This window comes from Piliocolobus tephrosceles, chromosome 6 (genome assembly GCF_002776525.5).
Source record: "Piliocolobus tephrosceles isolate RC106 chromosome 6, ASM277652v3, whole genome shotgun sequence".
NCBI classification, from domain to species: Eukaryota; Metazoa; Chordata; class Mammalia; order Primates; family Cercopithecidae; genus Piliocolobus; species Piliocolobus tephrosceles.
In genome coordinates this window covers 41742466-41765837 of record NC_045439.1, presented here as the reverse complement: position 1 = coordinate 41765837, position 23372 = coordinate 41742466, and the positions used below count along the sequence as shown (strand labels likewise).

Genomic DNA, 23372 nt, shown 5'->3' with positions numbered 1-23372 from the left:
GAACACAGCAAGCTTTGGGAACCTTAAGAAGTGATGGGAAGGCAGGGGTAGGATCAGGGAGAAAAGTGAGGAGAGGGCCAGGGGGGCCAGGCTCGGTCTCAATGCCCTGGGCCCTAGGACAATACTAGCTTTCTTCATCTGTACCTGCCATTCGCTTCTCTTTCTGGGAATCTTAAGGGACTCCAAGATCAAGTCTGTAAGAGAACAGGGGACCTAGAGCCTTCACATCCAAGAGAGCAAAGCGGGAGGTGGGGAGGCTGTGAGGCAGACCCGTGACGGGGGTTGACAGCCAGTGAGCTGTAAGGGAGACCACTCCCTCCGTGGGTGTGTGCACCCACAGCACACACACTGGCTCACATCCCACACACTGCCACACACCAGCACACACGCACACCCACCAGGCACACGCTTTCGGAGGCACTGAAGCACATTCACCAGCCCAAGCATGAGATGGCAGCAGGGCTACAGCTTTATTTTTCACATACAGACTCACTTCAGACTGCATTTTCCCCAACCTGATGAATCCATCCCACCACATCCTTTTGAGGTAAGACAGGAGCCAGGATTACCCACCCTAATTGCCTTGGGAGAAAAACCAAGGTCTGCTGCAGGAGGAGACCTCCCCAGGGTCATCTGGGGAATGACTGGCTGGGACCAAAGGCCAAAATGGAGTGCAGTTTATCCCCCTCGACCAAACAGGTTTCAGGAGGGCAGGTGGGGAAAGGACACAGTGCATGGGGACAGAGGGCATTTCCCAGCCAGGACTCAAGAGAAGGGAAGGTGCAAGGTGGGAAAACCAGTCATGCCCCTAAACACAGGATACCCCATGATGCCAGGCCTGTGCCCAAGGCCATCCTTGTCCCTTTGAACAGCCTGTCCTCTTCTGCAGATAGACTTGCTGCTTCCAGGACTGAGATTTCGCACCCAACTGGCTGGGCAATGAGAGCTGGGAAAGATAGCCCCCGCCCCTGGCCCCATGCCTTTCCCTACTTCCCTTAAGAAACTACCACTGACTTGGTCTCTGAGCCAGAGAGGGACTGACAGGCTGACCACCTCCTGCAGGGCCAGAAGCCTGTCCAGCAGCGCCTGAGAAGGGCTGAGCTGCCAGACGTAAGAGGTGAGGTGAGATCAGACCCTGAGTGCAGGAAGTAACCGGACTCTGGCTCTCCTATTCGTCCTAGGCTATTTTTAAGAGTGGCCGAGAGAGGCCCGGGCCGTGGGGCTGGAGAGTGAGATTACCTTTGCTGTGGCTCCATAAATAAGTCTGCCCCAGAAAGATGAGCCTGAGCAGGCCGACCAGCAGTCCCGGCATTCAAGACAAGATTGATGGCCCTGGGTGCAGAAGAGCGGCGGCTTGACAGCAATTCATCCTGCTTAAAAATGCCATCCCTCCTGTGGCCACGGCTCAGAGAAGGCAGCAGCCGGGCAGCAGCTCTGCCAGGAATGGGAAGAGATGTATATGTGTGTCTAAATACACAGCTGGAGTTTTTTGTTTTTGTTTTTGTTTTGGAAAGAGTCAGGTCCCTGAAAACAAACACCAAGGAAAGATGGTTCAGAAACGAAAGTGAGGCCCCTTTCCTTGTGCCCCTCTTCGCCTGCCATGCCCACCCCAGGCCCTGCCCAGATGGCATTCCATCAGAGTCAAGGGGGTCATGGGATGGGCCAGTACACGCAGGTAGGGAAGCTCTAGGAGAATCAGGTGTGAGAAGCAGGAAGGAAATAAATAAGAGAACAGCAAAGCTACAGATAGTTAACAAAAAGCAAACATGAAGATATGCCTGTCCAACACCAGATTTAACCCATTCTCAGTGTCACCATGTCTCTTTCCATACTGTTACAATGGCCCTTCAAAGGCCTGGCTATAAAGAGACGACCATGACTGAAAAAAACAGCATATGTTGGGGCTCATGGTGGGGACACTTAATCAAATGCGGAGTCATGGAAATGACATTTAAATTGCTACCTGTGAGGAACTTGGAGATGAGATGATCTGGTCTCCTTTTCAAGGATATAAGTCATCTGCGCATCTAGAGTGGCCTTCCATGAGTCACAGAGGACCACAAATACATGGCTAAAATTAGACCTTAAATTGCAATTCAGGCCCATCAGTAAACCCAGGAAAAAAGGCATAAGTACTTCCTTGTTCATTTATTCCCCGACTCACTCGCAAGTCCCCCCAAATTCCTTCTGTGAACCCACCTGACCCTTGTCAAAGTACAGGTGGGTCTTCTCTGGTCTCTGTGACTCTGTGCCCAGAGAGGTCCACCTGCCCCATCCATCCATCCACCTGCCAGTCTAGCAGCTCTAAATGCACAGTCCAGAGTCATCCTTACCTGCCTTTTGCCACCCTTTGACCCCAGGCTATATTTTGAGTAGGATGGGACCCGAGAAGGCTTGCCCACAGCTCAGCATTGAAAAGTTCATGCGATCACACAGAGGACTCAGCTCACAGAAGGAACATATACTTATTAATGCATTTCACAGTATCACTGATGCAACCCACAGCTCCAACCTTCTTCACATCCGTCTCTGAGGTCGGATGCTAGGCTCGGAGCCTCAACCTTACATGCTATGTCCAGTTACTCCCTGGGTTGGTTAAGAACTGAGGAAGTGGTGGTAGCAGCTCCTCTCCCAGCCTGCAGGGTGCTGATGGAGCCCAAGCTAGAACCCATGTCAGCCCTCGCCAAAGCCCCAAGCAGAAGAGGCAGCTCTTCTCTTTTCTCCATCCTCTAGTCCCATAACAAAGTAAACAGCATCCTCTCCTCTTCCCGGTGTCATACAAAAGTGAGAAGCAACAAAGCACAAAGATCTACCTCCGAAGTGGGAAACCAGGGGAATACAGGGCAATGCAGGGCTGAGGAGCAGGCTGTTGCAATAGCAAGGACACTGTCTTGCTTAAACAGTATTGCTCCTTCCACTCTGTTGTTATTTTCTCTCTAGCTGTAAGGTTTGACCCCCTCACCTGTTTTCTAGTTTGTCCTGCCCCCTTATGCTACCTCAAACCTGCTTTTAACATAATTTGGTATTGTGGCAACCCGGTCAGGAGATCAAATCCTGAAGCTTCTCTGGTAATTTTTCTGTCAATCCATCACCAAAAAAGGAACATCCTTCCTCTCCCTCTGATCATAATTGCATTGCATATTCACAGGCACCTTAAAGAATAGTTAAATACACAAAAACACACGTGCACACACTCACTAGAATGAGAAGCAATAAAACGTGCAGTGCAGAGTACTTACTCTAAATCTATCTGCAGCCCTTACCTCCTCCCTACTCTCGGGCTCCAGTCTGGCACCTCCATCTGCCTACCAGACATCTCCACCTAGAAATTACAGCTCAGTCTCAATATGGCTAAGACTGAGCATGGGGCTACCAGGACAGCAGAACCAGGGAGTTTCAGTATCATGGGGCAATGGTGTGGCCCAGATAAGCATGCCATCTATGGGTGACCTTTCCAGTCAATGGACACCACCAGCAGTTCCTGGACAAGCCGCTTCCCCTCCCCAGAGCACATTCTGCTTTTTCACACTGCAGTTCCCATTCCAACGAAGCCTGGCTATTAGTGCATCACTGATGGACTGTGGTTTGGGGTGCTCAAAGTCCCAAGATTACTACCCATGGTTGCTACTCAGGGATCTCCATGCATCTGCAATATCCTGGTCATTCTGGTCCACTGCTGTTTGGTGAGGCCTTTACCAGACACTTCTACTCCAGTTTCTGTCACCCGGCAGGGGCTTTACATGCCGCAACTTGTCCACCCTCATCATGGAAAAATCTCCTACCAAGAACTGGCTCCAGTTATGCTGCAGCTGCTGGAATAGGGGTGGGGGTGGATGGGATCATAACTCCAACCGTTCTTATAGGATTTGGTTGAGGAACAGGTGCTCAGCTCTGATGTAGGGACTGGCCCATCAGCCTTCTAACGTAATAGTATCTATTGGCACTTCACATCCTGCAGAGAGGCAAATTTCCACTGGGAACCATTAAAGGAGAGAGGAGAGATGATACTCTTATATACATATTAGGTTGGTACAAAAGTAATTGTGGGTTTTGCCATTACTTTCAATCGTAAAAACTACAATTACTTTTCCACCAACCTAATAGTTTTCAAACATTATCCTCTATGGGGGTTCTTGGGCTCAATATCTACACTTACAGACACTTGTGACCCAGTCCTACCTCCTCTTCTCTCTCCCAACTCACTTCTTTCAAGACAGCCACTGCCCTCCTCTCCCAGAATAAGTAACACTTTATGGCAGTTGAGTTTAAAAGTTGGATGCCCAATTTCTCTTCTGCCATGAGGACTTTTGCAGAATATCTATAGTAATTTCTCTCTTCTCTGATGAAAACTGCAGGAGGTAGTGGGGTCTCAACATTGGAAATAGTCAAGAATAGATTGGAATAATTTATTTGGTATCATCATTGAAATGATATTTATAATGTAATAACTGATTCAGAAAAGATTTTAAAAACCCATCAGATAATAGGTTGATGGGTGAACTTTGCAATGGAGGGATCAAGTTTTCAACACCCAAACTCACTGATGAATCTTAGTACCACCAAGAACAGGACAATTAGACACGTGTTCCTCCTGACATGCTGCAACATGAAGGACATCATGACCTATGATGTTCTTGCCAAAAAAGTTGAACCCGAATTTATTAATAATTAAGCTTTAGATCTAACTTCCCATTTATAAGAATTATAGGAAATCAAGATAAATAACCACATGAGGAAGCAAAGAAACAAACCCAGAATGTAAGGCATTCTGCAGACAACTGACTCGGCTTCTTCAACAAGTCAGAGGCATTAAAACAGACAAAAAAGAGGCAGGGAGTGAGGACTGCTGTAGATCAAGAGACTCAGGAGATGTAATAATCAAATATAATGCACCTTGTTTGGATCTTGAATTAAAAAAAAAAACACATTTGCGAGGCAATCAGGGATATCTGAATTACAGACTCAATATTGATTGGTACCTAGGAATTAGTCAATTGTGTTAGATGTGATCATGGCATTATGGTTATGTAAGAAAATGAGGTTTTTTTTGCAATGCTCAAAAATGTAGTGGGGGACATGACATGATGTCTGGGATTTGTTTAAATGTGCTTCAGCAAAATAAGAAGCAGATGAAACAAGTGGGAAACCACTTGTTGGTTATTGGCTTGGAGTGATCTACTTATGGGGGTTCATGATTCTATTCTCTCTACTTTTTATGCTTGAAATTTTGTATAATAAAAACTTTGATAAAATTGGCAGTGAATAATAAATTAAATTTGTAAAATACAGTCATATGCCCTAGGCACAACTGGAACCTAGAATAAAAGTCAACCCTTTCCCATGGTCCTAAGGTCCTTCCCATCTTCTCCAAGCTCATCTCCCCACACCTCCTACAGGTAACCTGCCAGCCTTCTTTCAGTTCTTCAAACTTGAAATGTCCTCCCCAGCTCAGGGCTCTTGTGCATGCTGTGCCCACTGCCCCAGACACTTTCTGGAGCATCTCTGCATGTCTGGCTCCTTCTCATTCCTCAGGTCTCTTCTGAGACATGGCTTTCTTGTGGAAGTCCTCCCTGGTCACCCTCTCTAAGGTAGCTCCCCGCTCTGTTAGCCTCAGTGTTTTTGACAATCTGCTTAACTCTATAGAACTTATTATAGGCCGGGCGCGGTGGCTCAAGCCTGTAATCCCAGCACTTTGGGAGGCCGAGACGGGCGGATCACGAGGTCAGGAGATCGAGACCATCCTGGCTAACACGGTGAAACCCCGTCTCTACTAAAAAATACAAAAAACTAGCCGGGCGAGGTGGCGGGCGCCTGTAGTCACAGCTACTCGGGAGGCTGAGGCAGGAGAATGGCGTAAACCCGGGAGGCGGAGCTTGCAGTGAGCTGAGATCCGGCCACTGCACTCCAGCCTGGGAGACAGAACCAGACTCCGTCTCAAAAAAAAAAAAAAAACAAAAAGAACTTATTATAATTGTAATTATTCATGTATCTGTCTGTTTTCTCTTTTTTTTTTCTTTTCCTCTCAGTACCTAGACTATAGGCTCCTTATATGCAGCAGCCATGTCTGTCATGTCTGTCTTTTTCATTATTGTACTCCAGTGCCTAGTACTGGGACTGGGACTTAGTAGGTGCTCAGTAAATATTATCCTCATCCTACAGACCTGCTCTCAAACTCTGGAGTCTTTTTATTTATTTATTTATTTCTATTTTATTTTTTGAGATGCAGTTTCACTCTTGTTGCTCAGGCTGGAGCACAGTGGCACGATCTTGGCTCACTGCAACCTCTGTCTTCCAGAGCCTTTTTAAAGCCTTTTTTTTTTTTTTTTTTTTTTTTTTTTGAGACGGAGTCTCGCTCTGTCACCCAAGCTGGAGTGCTGTGGCCGGATCTCAGCTCACTGCAAGCTCCGCCTCCCGGGTTCACGCCATTCTCCTGCCTCAGCCTCCCGAGTAGCTGGGACTACAGGCGCCGCCACCTCGCCTGGCTAGTTTTTTGTAGTTTTTAGTAGAGATGGGGTTTCACCATGTTAGCCAGGATGGTCTCGATCTCCTGACCTCGTGATCCACCCGTCTTGGCCTCCCAAAGTGCTGGGATTACAGGCTTGAGCCACCGCGCCCGGCCTCCTTTTTAAAGCCTTCTATCCCATCATATTCCCTGACCCACATACTCAGTTATCCCATGTACATGTACTGAGTGTTTATTCAATATTTATTCATCACCAAGGCTAGTCATTAAGCCTCTGACAGGGTCTTTCATCCGTCATTTCTTTATGTTTTAAAGTTCTACTTCGCTCAGGCCCTCATCTCTTCCCACTTGGTCCATCTCTGTCTGTACTCAGTCCCTTCACAGTCCCTCCTGCATGGCCCCTCATGCTGACACACCCCTACTCTGTAAGCTTTCAGCAGTGCAGTCCAATCCAAAGTCCTGCACCATTTGGTGCTGAGCTCACACTCTCCTTTATGTGAACTCTGCTTTAGTCAGGAGGGCTCACATGGCCCCTGTCCCCACCATGGTGTCATGTGCCTTGACAACTTTATTTATGCCACATCCCATACCCTGATATTTAGCTACCTCTCCCATCCCCTTAAAATTTAAAACAAAAACAATTTTCAAACATTTAGAAACACATGTATATCATGTTCTCAGAATCTGAGTGAGGTTGCCTTTTCTCTCCTATCCAACCCCACGGATCCCCGGCTGCCTCTTTTCCCCCTCAAGTGGAGGGGGCAGGCAAGATGGGCTCACGGAAAGCTGGTGGTGACACATGCACCGACTCCCCCTCCTCAGTCTCACTTCCTCCCCACCAACCTCACTGCCACTGCCAAGGGAGGTCAGATCTTTGCATTCCTTCCTGCTGCCCATTCCTTAAATCCTGGGAGAAACATGAATCTCTAGCTTTTTCTCTCTTCCGCCTTCATTTTCACATGCACAGGTCTTTCCCATCTTTAGCAAAAGTCCTTCTTGCCATCTTCTCTCTCCTTTCTTTCAGAGCCAAAATTCTTGACAAAGTTGCCAAGGACATGAATGGGTAATTCATAGAAGTGAAAACCTAAAAAGCTAAAACCCTAAGAAGAGATACTCAAGCCCATGAGTAACCTGTGAAATGCAGATTAAAACAAGGAGACCCCACAGGCAAACATTAGCAAGCTGGGTCATGCTGAACATAGATGCTGATGTGGAAAGGGGCTGCCTTGTGCACTGCTGGCGGGAGTGTGGACTGGCCCAGCCATTCTGGCGGGCTGTCTGCCAGGACTCAGGCAGGCTAAGTGTGACTCTACTCGCACAGGCCTAGAAGGGGACATATGCGAGAATGATTACTGAGGCATTGATTGTGGTGGCTGGCAGGTGGAAATAACCTGTGCGTCCACCACTGGGGCAGGGCCAGGTAAAATGCAGTGAATGAACACGTGGAGTGCACTTGGCAATGCTGGGGGATCATAGAAACAGTGCTGAACAAAACACATAGGAAACAGAATGAGATCTATAACATCATTGGCATAATTTAAAAATATGTGCATATAAGCCAATACCCATACAAGGACATATGCAAATTAAAGGAAAACTCTTAAACATATAAAAATGGTTGTCTTTATGTGGAGTGAAGAGAATAGAAAAGGAAAATGGAAATAAAAGGAAATCAATCAATCAACCAACCACAGAGAAGGGCCTTGCCTGGAAAATGATGATGAACTGAGAAGTATGATGACCTCAGCCCTCCACTCCAGAGGTAAAAATAGATACAGTGTACTTATCTATATTCATGGTAGCTTCTAGCTTCTTCATCCCATCCTCAAGTCACTCCTCAACTCACTGAAATCTAGCTTCCATGAAGCTATTCTTGCCAAAATAGCTGATACCTCCCTTCCTTGTTACTTAAAGCGGGAGATACTTTTCAGGTCTTATCTTACTTAGCAGCATTAGGCTCTGTCGGCCATTCCAAAATTTTCTGAAATCATTTCCTTTGTCTTCCAGGACACACTCCTTGTTCCCTTCTTAACTTTCTGGCCCTTCCTCCTTGGCCTTCTCTGTGGGCTATCTCTTCCTTGGCCTGTCTCTTAAATAGTGATGGTCCCCAAAGTTATCTCCTGGACCCCTCCACTTCTTCCTCTGTCTACACACTGTTCCTAGGCTATTTCCTTCACTCCCATGACTTGAATTGCCATCTTATGCTAATGACTTTCAAATGTTCTGAATTCATCGTGTCCACCCGCCTTCAGAACATCCACCTAGAAGGCCCACAAGCCCCTCATGTTCACCCTAACCCCCAGTGGAATCTACGCTCACCCTTTTCCCATTTTTCCTGCCATGCTTCCTGTCTGTCAACATCCCAGTGGCCCAAACCAAAACCTCAGATCGTGCTCCATGCCCTTCTTCCCCCTCATCACACCAGCCCCTTTTCTATCTCTCCAATCTCTGTTCTTCTCCATCTCCACTGCTCCCCACACTTCTGGCCACTGCCTTCTCAAGTCTAGTGGTTTCTGCTGGTCTTTGTATCTATATTTGTTCTTTGGCCTACCACACTAGCCCATTTTCTACACTGAAGCCAGAAAGGTCATCCTAGAATACAAAGATAACATCACGTACATACTTTAACAGCTTTTCTGTATCTCAGAAGGGAGTTTAAAACCCATAATAAATCAGAGACAAAGCTCTTTGTGATCTAGTCCCTCCCTGATTACTATTTCCATCCAATCCTTCCCCCCAACTTCTCCAATCCTACATCCAGCCATAGGAACTCCATTTAGGTCCCTGGCTCTCTCTGGACATGTTCTTTGCACATGCTGTTCCCTAAGCCCGAAAAATCCTCACTCCTTTACAGAATAATTTCTTCTCTATCAGAACTCAGCCCAGCCTCATTTCCTTCAAGAAACCTCCCATCTCTGCTGGGCGTGGTGGCTCACGCCCATAATCCCAGCACTTTGGGAGTCCGAGGTGGGTGGATCACCTGAGGTCAGGAGTTCAAGACCAGCCTGGCCAACATGGTGAAACACAGGCTTTACTAAAAATACAAAAATTAGTTGGGCATGGTGGCGCACACCTGTAGTCCCAGTTACTCGGGAAGGCGGAGGTGGGAGAATCACTTGAACCCGGGAGGCAGAGGTTGCAGTGAGCCAAAATTGGGCCATTGCACTCCAGCCTGGGTGACAGAGCAAGAGTCTATCTCAAAAAAAAAGAAAAAAAAAGGAAACCTCCCGCCTCTACCACCATCCCCTGCAGCAGGCAGAGGTTGGGTGTTTCTTTAGTGTTCCCATCACACTCATGCTCATCTTCATCAATGCACTTGCCACACTGTAGCAGCATAGTCTAGTTCTCTGTCTCTCCCAGACTGACTGTAAGCTACCTGAGGTCAGGGACCATCCATATTCATTCTTATTATCTCTATTCATTCTTCTTATCCCAACAGCCCAACGTAATGCCAGGCACATGAAATGAGCTAAAGATCGTTTGTTGAATAAATGTATGAGAATTGAGAAATGCAGAGTGCTGCTCTTTAAGAAGATAAAAGCAGTTCCCACAGAGGACACACCATGTGGAGGCCAATTTGGAGGTCAAGGTGTCGAGAAGGTTGGAAGCATAGCATGTTGCAGTAGCACTGTGGATTCATCATCAATGCCCTGACATTGTCCCTGTCACTCCTCCTGCCTCAACCACACATTGTTTTTTTGTTTCTTTTTTGAAATGGAGTCTCACTCTGTCACCCAGGTTGGAGTTCAGTGGCGTGATCTCGGCTCACTGCAACCTCCGCCTCCTCGGTTCAAGCAATTCTCTTGTCTCTGGCTCCCAAGTAGCTGGGATTACAGGCGCCCGCCACCATGCCTGGCTAATTTTTGTATTTTTAGTAGAGACGGGGTTTCACCATATTGGTCAGGCTGGTCTCAAACTCCTGATCTCAGATGATCCACCTGCCTTGGCCTCCCAAAGTGCTGGGATTACAGTTGTGAGCCACCATGCCTGGCTCAACCACACATTGTTAACCACCTCTTCCTCTCCTGCTAGACTGTGTGGCAAAAGGGATGGAGAGTGGCAACAGGGCCCAAACTCCTACCAACTCTACAAATCTTTTTTTTTTTTTTTTTTTTGAGACAGGGTTTCAATCCCATTGCCCAGGCTGGAGTGCAGTGGCACGATCTCCACTCACTGCAATCCCTGCCTCCCAGGCTCAAGCAGTTCTCCCACCTCAGCCTCCCAAGCATCTGGGACTACAGGTACGTCCCACTATACTCGGCTAAGTTTTGTATTTTTTGTAGAGGCGGTGTTTCACCTTGTTGGCCAGGCTGGTCTGGAATTCCTGATTCAAGCAATCCACCCACCCTGGCCTCCCAACGTGCTGGGATGACAGGCATGAGCCACTGTGTCCTGCCCGAATCTCTACAAATCTTGAAATCCCTTAGGAGAGCTTTAACTCAACCCACACCTCAATTTCCTCACCCAAAAAATTGATAAAAGCAGCAGCTTCACATGCAGAACTTTTCTAGACAGGGAAGCCCTACCTTACTTAGTTGAGAAGTCTTTTATAGTTTCTTTCTCGTGTCACAGAAATGTCAGTCTTAGAATGGTTTCCAAACAAAAAGAGCTATTTTAAAAGTCTAACCTATAAATAATATATAAGTTATGGGTGCCAATTTACTTATTCATTCATGTTAGAGCTTTCAAAACAATTAAGTGAAAATTCATCTTTTAAAAGTTGCTGGGGCCCACAAGGACTCCTGTGGGAACAGGTGCTGGCTAGAGCTTTTCTCATCCCTGGCCGGCATGCCTAGCCTGACTCAGTGGGGCTGTCCCCTGGGAACATTTGGGAAGGTGCCGGCAAGAGGCAGCTTTGGTACTGAGCAAAATTAAGTCCAGCTTCTTCAGGCACTGCAGAGTCCATTCTCTTTTTCTGAGACAGAGTCTCGCTCTGTCACCTAGGCTGGAGTGCAGTGGTGCAATCTCTGCTCACTGAAACCTCCGCCTCCTGGGTTCAAATGATTCTTCTGCCTCAGCTTCCTGAGTAGCTGGGATTACAGGCACTCGCCACCTTGCCCGTCTGGTTTTTGTATTTTTACTAGAGACAGGGTTTCACTATGTTGGCCAGGCTGGTCTCGAACTCCTGACCTCAGATGATCTGCCTGCCTCGGCCTCCCAAAGTGCTGGGATTATAGGCGCCAGCCACCTCACCCAGCCCAGAGTCAGTTCCTGGTGTGCACAATCTCCCAGGTCTGCAGGGAGAGCAGCATTCCACCACTAGAGTCGATTCAGCCCTGTGGTGGGCTCTGCTGACAGGCAGCCACCAGCTACCAGCTCCTGCTGTCACTCTGCTGCTCAGGAGAGATACTTGGCTCTTTATAGGATTGTGTTGCAGAGCTCAGAGCTAGAAAGGGAATCTGAAACATACTAAGGCCTTTATGTATATTGTTCCATTGAATACCCACCCACACTCACAAACTGTTAGATATTATTATTGTTATTACTGCCATTATTATTCCCATTCTATCTAAACAGAAGACCTAAGTTGAAATCCTGTCCTACTTAGCAATGATGTGCTCTTCTACAGCTCACTTAATGACTCTGTACCTCAGTTTTCCTACCTGTAAAAGGAGACTGGTGGGGTCTACCATTATCCATATTCTGCTTTCTGCAAGCACAGCTTGGAGGCACCTTGCAGTTGTCCTTGTGGTTAGGAGAGGCTGTGAGGTTGAATGAGCAGAAATGACGTGCACCACTTCAAGGTCTTAGCCATAAAATCTTCCCCATCATTCTTACTCTTTGCTCTAAATTCCTAGGACCTAGAGGATGGGGCCATAAGGTGGAAGGAACTGAATTTCCTGGATGACTTTCGGGAGCAAAGCCTCCCCTTCGATTTACACTGATATACTAACCTATGATTTGAGCAAAAGATAAAATTTCATTTTGGAGTCTTTATTGGAGCAGTTAGGGTGCCCTAATTAATACACTCACCACCTACCACATAAAGCTGCTGCACAGATTAAATGAAGTTATATGAAAATAATGTATAAACTGTATAGTAACAGATTGCCTCAGGGTATTATTTACAAATAACATACAGTATCTCTCGGTATTGAGTTTGTGGGTCTGCTCAATATGCTGTCATGGCAAAATGAAAAAAAGGGTACGGTCGGTGGGGTTTATTGTCATTTCCCCATTGCCCCTTCTGTGACTCTCTTTCTCCTTCGTCCCTGCCTCAAACATCCCTGCCCTCCTAATCTCCAAGTTGAATGACTCAAGCAGTACTCCTTCAGACCTACCGGTTATCCTACTTCGAAACAAAATTGACTTTGACAACCTAATTTCCTTTCGTTGTAAACTCCTTGAAGGGAAGGATGCCATGTTCACCCTGGAGGTCTTAAAAGTGCCTTGCACATGGTAGGTACTCAATTAGCACATGTTAATTGGATGGAACAGATGTAACTATCCACCTTCCTAAGGAGCCAGAGTATCCCTCTCAAGGAACACAACTGAATAAAGGCCTATGGAAATATAATATATTACTCAAAGGAGGGACATCTTTTGCAAGAGGAAATTTAGGAGCCAAATCAGGCCAATGGGTGAGAAATGGCTGGTCAGACAGGCTCTTCAGCACCTTCAAATCATGCAAGAAAGGCAGCTGTCTATTGCAGCTACAGAGAAAATGAGCTCTTCTAAGAGAATCTCTGAAAGATGCAGACTTCTCAATGTATAACTTGTGCTAGAAGGCAGACCCTTGGCAGGGGGAAGAAGCTGTCCAAGGTTAAAAAATGTGCTGGGGAGGGTGTCAGAATGAAGTCCAGATTTCCTGTCTCCTGGAGGCTCAGACCTCTTATTCTTCCTGCTGGCCTCTTCATAACCAAGAGAGTTGATAAATTTTCCAACCCTATTCTAGCATCTTGTATTTAATTATGGAACCAAGACAAGCACTCACAAGTAGGTTGACACTTTTATATACTCATGAATTCAAATATTTACTCAACAACAGCAACCTACAGACTATTACATCCTTACCTATAAATATAAGAGAAAATGGGCAAGATCTAAAACCATTAAAGAAAGAAACCAAAGATCTAAACAAATGGGGAAATATACCATGCCTAGGGATTGGAAGAATCAATGTTGTTAAGATGTCAATTCTCTCTAAACTGATCTATAAACTCAAAGCAATGCCAGTCAAAATCCTAGGAGAACTTTTTTTGATAAATCAACAAGCTGATTTTTTTTTTTTAATTTTTACTTTTTTGAGACAGAGTTTTGCTCTTGTTGCCTGGGCTGGAGTGCAGTGGTGCGATCTCGGCTCACTGCAACCTCTGCCTTCCAGGTTCAAGTGATTCCCCTCCCTCAGCCTCCTGAGTAGCGGGATTACAGGTGCCTGTCACCACGCCCGGCTAATTTTTGTATTTTTAGTAGAGATGGGGTTTCACCATGTTGGCCAGGCAGGTCTTGAACTCCTGACCTCTGGTAATCCACCTGCCTTGGCCTCCCAAACTGCTGAGATTACAGGCGTGAGCCCCTGCATCCAGTCAACAAGCTGATTTTTAAAATTTCTATGGAAAGGCTAAGAAAATAGAATAGACAAAGCCATTTTGAAAGAAGAACCAAACTGGAGGACTTACATTACCTGATTTCAAGACTTACCACAAAGCTACAGTCATCAAGATAGAATAGTATGGCAAGAGGATAGACATATATATCAATGGAATAGAGTCCAGAGATAGACTGACATATATAGCCAATTGATTTCCAACAGAGGTACAAAAACAACTTGATGGAGAAAGCATCGTCTTTTTAACAAATTCCACTGGAACAACTGGATATCCACATGCAAAAAACGTGAACCTTGACCCATACCTCATATCATGTACAGAAATTAATTCAAATTGGATTATTGATCTAAATATAAAACCTACGACCATAAAATTTCCATAAAAAAACAGAAGAAAATCTTTGTGACATTGGGTTAAGCAAAATATTTTAAACACTAAAAGTACAATCCATAAAAGATCAGGTATCATAAAAGAAAGATTTGATCAATTTGACCACCAAAATTAAAAATGTATGAAAATACAAGCCATAGACTAGGAGGAATGTTTGCAAAACATGTATCTGATAAAGTAGTTGTATTCAGAATATATAAAAAACTCAAAACTCATCAATAAAAAAATCTCAATTTAAAATGAGCAAAAGATTTGTACAGATGCTTTACCAAAAAAAAGAAATATAATAGCAAATAAGCACATGAAAGTGTGCTCAAATTCATTTGTCATTAGGAAAATGTAAATTAAAACCACAGGTAGACACCACTCTATATCTATTAGAGTGGCTTAAAAAAAAAAAAGTTCTACAGTTTCTTATAAAGTTAAACATACCATATTTACCATATGACTTAGCAATTCCATTCCCAGGTATTTGCCTGAGAGAAATGAAAACATGTTCACACAAAAGCCTCTATGCAAATATTTAGGGCTGGATGCGGTGACTCACGTCTGTAATCTCAACACTTTGGAGGCCAAGGCGGGTGGATCACCTGAGGTCAGGAGTTTGAGTCCAGCCTGACCAAAATGGTGGAACCCCATCTCTACTAAAAATACAAAGATTAGCCTGGGGTGGTGGTGTGTGCCTGTAATTCCAGCTACCCGGGAGGCTGAGGCAGTAGAATTGCTTGAACCTGGGAGGTGGAGGTTGCAGTGAGCCAAAATCACACCACTGCACTCCAGCCTGGGCGACATGAGTGAAACTGTTTCAAAAAAGAAAAAGGAAAAAAAAAGCCTCTATGCAAATATTTATAGTGGCTTTATTTGTACTAACTAAGACATGGAAACAACCTAAATGTTCATCAGATTGGTGAATAGATAAACCAATTGTGGTACACTTACAAAACAGACTACTATTCAGTGGTAAAAGGGCAAGAATTGTTATATACACAACATGGATGTATCACACATGCATTCTGCTAAGCAAAAGAAGCTGGACTGAACAGGCTGCTCACTGTCTGATTAAATGTATATGCTGTCCTAGAAAAGGCAAAACTATAGGGACAAGAAACAAATCAGTGGTTGCCAGGGGTTAGGATTGTAGGGTTGGGGAAATAGGTTGACAGAAAGGAGCATGAGGGAATTTTGGAGGTTGATTTTGATGGTGGTGATACAACTATATATATTTGTCAAAACCTATAGAAATTTGTGAATTTTACTGTACGTAAATTATGCTTTGATATACATAAAAGCAACATATTAAAACTAAAAATATAAATAAACATAAATGAAAAGATTAAAAGCAAATAATTATGGAGCACTTACTACCTGGCAGTCCCATTGCCATAAACTGCTCTGATGAGAAAAATGTCAAATAGTTATTGTAATTTATTTTTAAATAATGCAAGAGTTTTCTTGAGCAAGATTCTATAGTGGAAGTTTATGAATTCTTCCCTAAGGTTGCCTACCACATGGTATAAATAATGATACAACAAGATAGAGCTATGTAAGTGTCAAGAGAGAGGCATAAATAAGTGCCATAGAATTTCAGAGTCAGAGAGAATACTTTAAGCTACAGAAATTAAAGAAGGCTTCATGGAAGATGCGGCATCTGAGCTGGGTGCTGATAAAAGGGAATGATGATCTTTATTGTCTATGTAAACAATGTCTATCAGAAAGTTATCTCCTGTAATTTCTCTCTGATCTGCTTATGACCCTGTGAGACAGGTGGGAAAGGTACTATTAATTTCAGTTTCAGTTAAACAAACTAAGACTTAGAGATCAAGTTCCTTTCTTGGTAGAACCAATGCTTGAACTCATGTCTTCTGAGAGTTTGTTATGTGCTCTGCTCCATGATGTTCCCATTTAGAAGAAAAGCTCTGCCTTTTCAGAAGATGGGGAAAGACTGCTAATGGCCCATTTCCACCTTAAGATCCCTCCAAGTGAATCGGCTACTTCTCACCTTTCTCCTGGCCATTGAGAATCCCCATGATGCTAACATCATTATTTGAGCCTTTCCTGCTTATGAAAGCAAAAGCCAAGAGAGTAAAGACTTTTTGTGACATTTGTTTAGATTCATGCTTTAAAGGTCTCAAAGCATCTTTTATAAATACTAAAAAAGCAAAAGTCTTGAAAGTTACAAGGACTGCCACAAAGGCATGGTCAAATACGTAATTCTGAAATCATGTAAGATGCAACCTCAGAACTTGTGGAGTGAATTATTAAAGCTGCACTCATTATTGCAGTGGACCAGTTCCCCAAAAGAACTATGAGGCTATTCTAAGAAGCTTCTTGTTACCTGAAGGAGAGAACCTATTCACACACCTCACCTGGCTGAGCTGTGACCCACAGAGCCCTTTCTTCACCATCCCTTCACATCTGACACACACTTACTGAGCTCCTTACTTCTGGAGTCTGTTGATGTGATCGACATTGGGCGACACAGAAGAGAGATCAGCAATAGAGCAGAGTCCTCTAGGGAGGAGACCACAGGACAGAGAGGTGGATAGGGCCTGTACAACTTGCTGCTATTGCCATACAAGACAGTACCATTATAAACATCAATTTAATTAACCAAATATTTCCCAAAGGGATGCTATATATGTATTCCTTATCCTCAAGGAGCTTACAGTCAGGAAGGTAATTTAAACATTTCTTATTGGCACAGCTGGAAAAACTGCTTTTCTCTGTGCTTCAGTTTCTTCACCCAGTTAATAGGAAGTAAATTTCTCCAGCTATGAAGCTATTGTCATTGTATATTTACTGAGAGTTTACCTTGTGCCTGGCATTGGATTTTGTAAACCCCATTACATTGACTCCTCAGAACAACCCTGAGCGCGAGCCACTCTCCTTATCTCTATTTTATAAGTCAGGAAACTGAGGCTTAGAGGGTTCAGTGACTTGCCCCAGTACATCAGCCTGTAAATGACAGAGCCAGGATTCAAACGCAGGCAGTCTGGGTCAGAGCCCCTTCCCTTACCTCCTGTGATCACTGCCCTGTCAACCGAGCCGGACCCAAGCCCTCTGCAGGAAGGAATGTGGAGATCAAAGGAGTGGGGAGGTTATAAACAGTTTTTAAATCATTTGAGACGAATTCTTCCACTTCCAGCTCAACACCAGGCAACAAGAGCATCAAGAAAGGCAACAGGAAGGAAAGACGATCTGCGCTGGAGGCCCAGGAGGCTCTTCAGGGTCACAGCTAATCCACACCCTGAGATTTCAAAACACAGAATGCACTGGGTCTCTAGCCTGCGTCAGATCCACATTTCTTGTGAGGATTGCCAAGCACTTTTTCCCCGAAATCGACACAGACGTAGAGAAGATAGGAAAGCATTGTGAGTAACATTCCTGGGACAGACCAGTGGCAGAGTCAGAGGGAAATGTCTACGTCCAATCTCCCAGCTGCCCTCTGACATCCCACATTTTTGGAGGGGGGGGTCTTTCTTTAACACAGCACACATTTACCTATTTGCAGAAGAAGGGAAACCCCCGTGTAAGGAACTAGAAGAGGGTTTCTTGCAGAAGGTGTCCCAAGGTGTTGCAGTTTGATAACACTCTCCTCATATCTGTTAAAGAGTGCGGCAAATGTTATCTGGAAGCACCCGGGACAAGAGCACCCCCAGTTCTGAGCACTGTCATTGGGCTACTCAGAAGTTCCACTGAACGGCATGTCAGTGCCTTACCAATAGTCACACTGAGCTGCTTGCAAAGTAACTGCCACCACATTCCTCTCTTAAAGTGGCCTGATTCCAAACAACTTGCCTAGAGCAAGGGGCAGAAGAGCTGCCAAGTGCCTGCCGTTCCTAGGAAGGCGCGTGTGCAGGGCCACAGTAGTGGACACATAAGCCAGCATAGGTCATTTGAAAGGTACAGGGAAGTGAGTGGTCATTGCTAAAATAGTCTGCAAGCAACTCTAAAACGCTTGCCACACCTCGTTTCCTAGTACATGGTAGCAGTACTCCTCCATTCAGCAAGGGCTGGAGCCAGTTTCCAGAAAGAGCCAGAGGGTAGCAGGCAGGGGATTTCATGGCAGAAATAGTAGACTAAGGTGACTTTGATCTGGGGACGTGAACCAGGCAGTACGACATAGTGGTTAGGTATATCTGGAGTTAGAATGCCTGGGGATGTCTCCAGACTTGGCCACTTAGTAGCTGGGAGGCCCTAGGCCATTTAGTTAAAGCCTGTAAGCCTCTATTTCTTCATCTATAAGATGAAGTTAATAATAGTCATCAGCTCACAGCACTGCTGTTTGGATCAAATGAGATAATGTATTTAAAGTCCTTAAGAGAGTGTCAGGCAATGAGTATACAGGCCCTGAATCTGTGTGGTCTACAAACATTGCTCTAAGGCTGCTGCTATTTCCACAGACCAGAAGAACAAATTGTTAGCCCTGTTTGTGCCTCGGTTTCTCCAATTATAAAACGGCAACTACACCCCCCTCTACTTGTGGCACTTAAAAATGGGGACATAGGCCAGGCGCGGTGGCTCACGCCTGTAATCCCAGCACTTTGGGAGGCCGAGGTGGGCGGATCACGAGGTCAGGAGATCGAGACTATCCTGGCTAACACAGTGAAACCCCATCTCTACTAAAAATACAAAAAATTAGCCGGGCATGGTGGCAGGTGCCTGTAGTCCTAGCTACCTGAGAGGCTGAGACAGAAGAATCGTGAACCTGGGAGGCGGAGCTTGCAGTGAGCCGAGATCATGCTGCCACCGCACTCCAGCCTGGGAGACATTGAGACTCCGTCACAAAAACAAAAAAAAAAAAAAAAAAAGGGGACATAAGCCGGGCGCGGTGGCTCAAGCCTGTAATCTCAGCACTTTGGGAGGCCGAGACGGGCGGATCACGAGGTCAGGAGATCGAGACCATCCTGGCTAACCCGGTGAAACCCCGTCTCTACTAAAAAATACAAAACACTAGCCGGGCGAGGTGGCGGGCGCCTGTAGTCCCAGCTACTTGGGAAGCTGAGGCAGGAGAATGATGGGAACCCGGGAGGCGGAGCTTGCAGTGAGCTGAGATCCGGCCACTGCACTCCAGCCTGGGCGACAGAGCGAGACTCTGTCTCAAAAAAAAAAAAAGGGGGGGGACATATAGGCTGGATGCAGTGGCTTATGTCTGTAATCCCAACACTTTGGGAGGCCAAAGCAGGAGGATCACTTGAACCCCGGAGTTTGAGACCAGCATGGGCAACATAGAGAGACCCTGTCTCTATAAAAAATAAAAAATTAGCCAGGCATGGTGGCAGACACCTATAGTCCCAGCTATTTGAGAGGCTGGGGTGGGAGGATCACTTGAGCCTAGGGTTGAGGCTGCAGTGAGCTGTGATCACACCACTGTACTCCAGCCTGGGTGACAGAATGAGACCCTGTCTCAAAAAAAAAAGGGGTAGGGGAGACATGTACAAGTAGAAAATTTTTAACATCAGACATAGGCTATCTAGCGTTTACATGGGTAATGGCCATCTTGCCCTTTTTGGGCATCTGTGTAGATTCTGTAAATACTGGATGACAGGTTTCTGATGAAAACAAACAGCCTGTATTTTGTGCTTCTGAAGGCTTTTACAGGTCCAGGAGAAGACATGAAGAAGCAATCACATCTCTCCTGTGATTCCTGAGACATGTCTACAGAAGGGATGCTCAGGGCAGGATGCAGAGCGGTCACACAGTTACTACTCAAGGTCTGTCATGTTGTTGCCCCCTCCTTTCCCTCCAAAAAAATAGGAAAAGATGTTTTTATATTTCATTGGGAAAAAAAAAAAACAAACCCAAACCAATGTTTGAATGTTTGCCACCGTTCTTCACAACAAGCAAAGCAGTAAATTCCTTACTCTCTCATTTCCACTTGGTCACAGCCCCATTGCAGCTCCCTTGTTTCCATCACAACCCTTAGTCTCTGGTGCTAGGAAAAAAGGCATGAGTGTGACATTTTGTCAAGAGTTAGGACAGGCTTTAGGCTTCCTCCAGCAGCTGCCTTCTTTGGATAAAGGCCATCAGCTGTCAAGCCAACTTGAGGAGCAGGACTGGGAGAGAAGAGTGGGTGTGCACAGACAGAATGCTGCCTGCTCACCTTGGCAACACCCCTCACCAGGCTTGGAGCACAGCAATAGTCACCACCTGCTCTGAGCATTAGCCCATGTGCCTTGCCCTGAACCATTCTGTGCTCAATGCAGAATTTACCCATTCTCCTGACCGGACTCTCTAAGCACCATCACCACCACCAGCCTCCCATCCCAGCGCAGAGCTGTGCATTAGCCTATGTTCAGATAGGACCATAGTTAATTTGGGATATTTCCTTTCAGCCACCCTAATGTGTTTTATTAAATTGCTTTTAATTATAAAAGTGACATATGCCAGATCTTTAGCAAATCCCAACAAAAAAGGTTGCAGTTGAGATCCAACAAGAGTGGACCTACCCGTCCTCAAAATGGTACATCCAGTCTGGGTGGAGAATCTTCACGAAGAATGTGATGGCCATGATCTCCAAGCGTGCTTAGCAGGAGTCATGAGAAAAAAAAAAAAGAGAGAGAGCTAGAAAGCCCAGCCTGTCTTTATTATTATAGTTACCCTTAACTGCCAGCAAATGCATGTCCTCAGTTGTGAATTATCCACCTATGTGTGAAGAGACCAGGTCCCAACACACAATAGGAATTTACATCTCCAACAACAGACATTTGTAGAATACCATCACCCCCAACAACAATGAAACAACCATGATTAGTGAGTACTTAGCACCATGCTAACTGCCTGACATACAGACCGCCTTTCATCATTGGTGCTCTCCTGTGAGTGATTTTCACTTCTTCATTTTATAAATGAAGAAACTGAAGCTCACAGAAGTTAAGCTGCTTGCCCAAAGTCACACAACTATGAGAAGCTTGATGCTGGTCTGACAGCAGAACTTGAGGATGAATTGTCTCTAATGATAAATTTCAGCTTTGTTAATAACAGTCCAGCAATTCACGTTAACATTGAGCAGGGCTTTAATTGAAAAGTAACATGAAGAAGAGGCTGTGACTTCCCATGAACATCTACTCTCTGTAAGTCAGATTTACTATTCTCCCCAACTCCCTATCCCATTTCTACTAAAAATAGCCCAACACTTCCAAAATACATCCAAATCACATTCCAGAGATTCCACCTGATCTCAGTGTCTGGAAAGATGTCTGCCTCCCATTCCCTTTGTGACCGCAGCATGCAACTTTGGAGATGGAGAAGAAGATGATCTTCCTAAAACCTCTGAGCATTTCACGTCATTAACCTGACCAGAAATAAGACCCAGAATCCCAAGTCTTCGAGCTCTTGCTCTCACTGCATACAATACTCCCCTGTTAAAGAGAGAGATGGACATGAAAAACAAGCAAAGCACTGAGAAATGAAAGATCCAAAGTAATCCATAACCAAACCAGGCTAGACTGGCTATACAGAATCAGCTCCTCCTATCCTCACTATCTGGGCATGGCAGAACTAGCCTGCTCCCTGTCATTATCTCTTTTGTGCCCTACACAGTTTGCTACACCCATTACATGTGGACATCCTTATCAGAAAATAGCCACTTAGCAAGTTTTTTCCTTTGAACAGAAGTAGCCGCTTAGCCCGCCAAAAGACTGGTAGTTCTGTGTGTGCCCATTGGTACAAACATCATAAACACAAATGTAAAGCTCATGAATACAGAACAGGTACTGGCTGTGTGGCACAAGTGGCTGTGTGTCTTTGGAAACTAAGTACCTATTTACAAGTTATAGTCTTAGTCCTTTGATGAAAATACCTGCCACTCTCCTCAGCCTCGTCAATTACAAAAATAGAACCAAACTGGAGTATAAGTGATGAATTCGTCCGACAAATATCTTCTGAGCACTGCGTTGAACTCTCAAACTTAAAGTTTTACCAAACTACAGGACTCTAGAGATGAAAAGCAAAATGTTGTGACACCAGAATCAGGAGACAGCAGGATCACCCAACTTACAAAGCTGCCAAGCTGTACCAGCCTTTGACAATAAGAAATTATCATGTTTTAGGGATCAGAAGTTTCCCTGTATGTTTCCCCAACATTGTGAAATGAGTTCTGCCATGGGCTCGTCTATTCTCTTCATTGTTGAGCCAAATTATTTTCAACTCTTTTAAAATTTTATCATTTTAATTTTTAAGCTGTGTGTGTGTTATTTATTAAATACATTTCATGGTCAGGCATTTCAGGCCAAAATTGATTTTCCAGAAAAAACCCACTCTACATTTTATGCATAAAGTAGGTAGACTATGGAGTTGAGATGAAATTTGTAATGACTTCATGGTCCTTAAAAGATTGAAAACCACCAGTCTGAAGCACTGTTGCAACCGCAGCCTAATGCACTCAGTGAAACACTAGATGCTACATTCCTGTATCACCACTGTGATCAGGATGAAAGCAGAGAACTGCTACTCCTGACTTGTGGTAAGTAACTTGATTATAATGCAACAGGATGACTGGAATTCCCTTCTCCCTACACAGAGAAGCCCGATCTCAACAACAGAACAAAGACTACACGGTAATTAAAAACCCTGCCCCAGAAGTAGAGTGGACTCATTTACCTTAAACCCTCTGAAATGGTCAGAAAACGTCAGGAGGGGTAGGAGGAGCAGGGGGGATTGTAAATACCCCAAAGCTGGGTTATACATTATATAGGCTGCATGTACAAGGCTAACAGGGCCTCATACTTTGCAGAATGTGCTCAGCTAAAGGGACCAAGACAGCACACAGCTGCAGAAAGCCTGCACAGATACAGAGAGATAACACCTAGGTGCCTGAAAGGGCAGCAGAATGCATAGGTTGTCAGTATTTGTACCTGGATGACAGCACGAGGCAGATAAATGTATGCACCTGTGTTGTGGCAGCTGATTAATTCAATTACTATTTATTGAGCACCTGCAGGACTCATGGCGGCATACTGTGGGCAAAG

At 45.0% G+C, this 23372-nt stretch overlaps 1 protein-coding gene across 2 annotated transcripts in view; it reads right to left on the bottom strand.

The window, feature by feature from the left end:
* Positions 1-23372, bottom strand: part of SPTB (spectrin beta, erythrocytic) — a 138384-nt gene that overhangs the window by 80643 nt on the left and 34369 nt on the right. Inside the window, exon 1 of one of the 2 annotated variants that reach the window (XM_023232391.2) lies at positions 1240-1385. The exons of the other annotated variant lie outside the window; for it this stretch is intronic. The gene's annotated coding sequence lies outside the window, so the exon portion shown is untranslated. Of the gene's footprint in view, positions 1-1239; positions 1386-23372 lie in introns of those variants that run through there. 2 annotated transcript variants of the gene reach the window in all.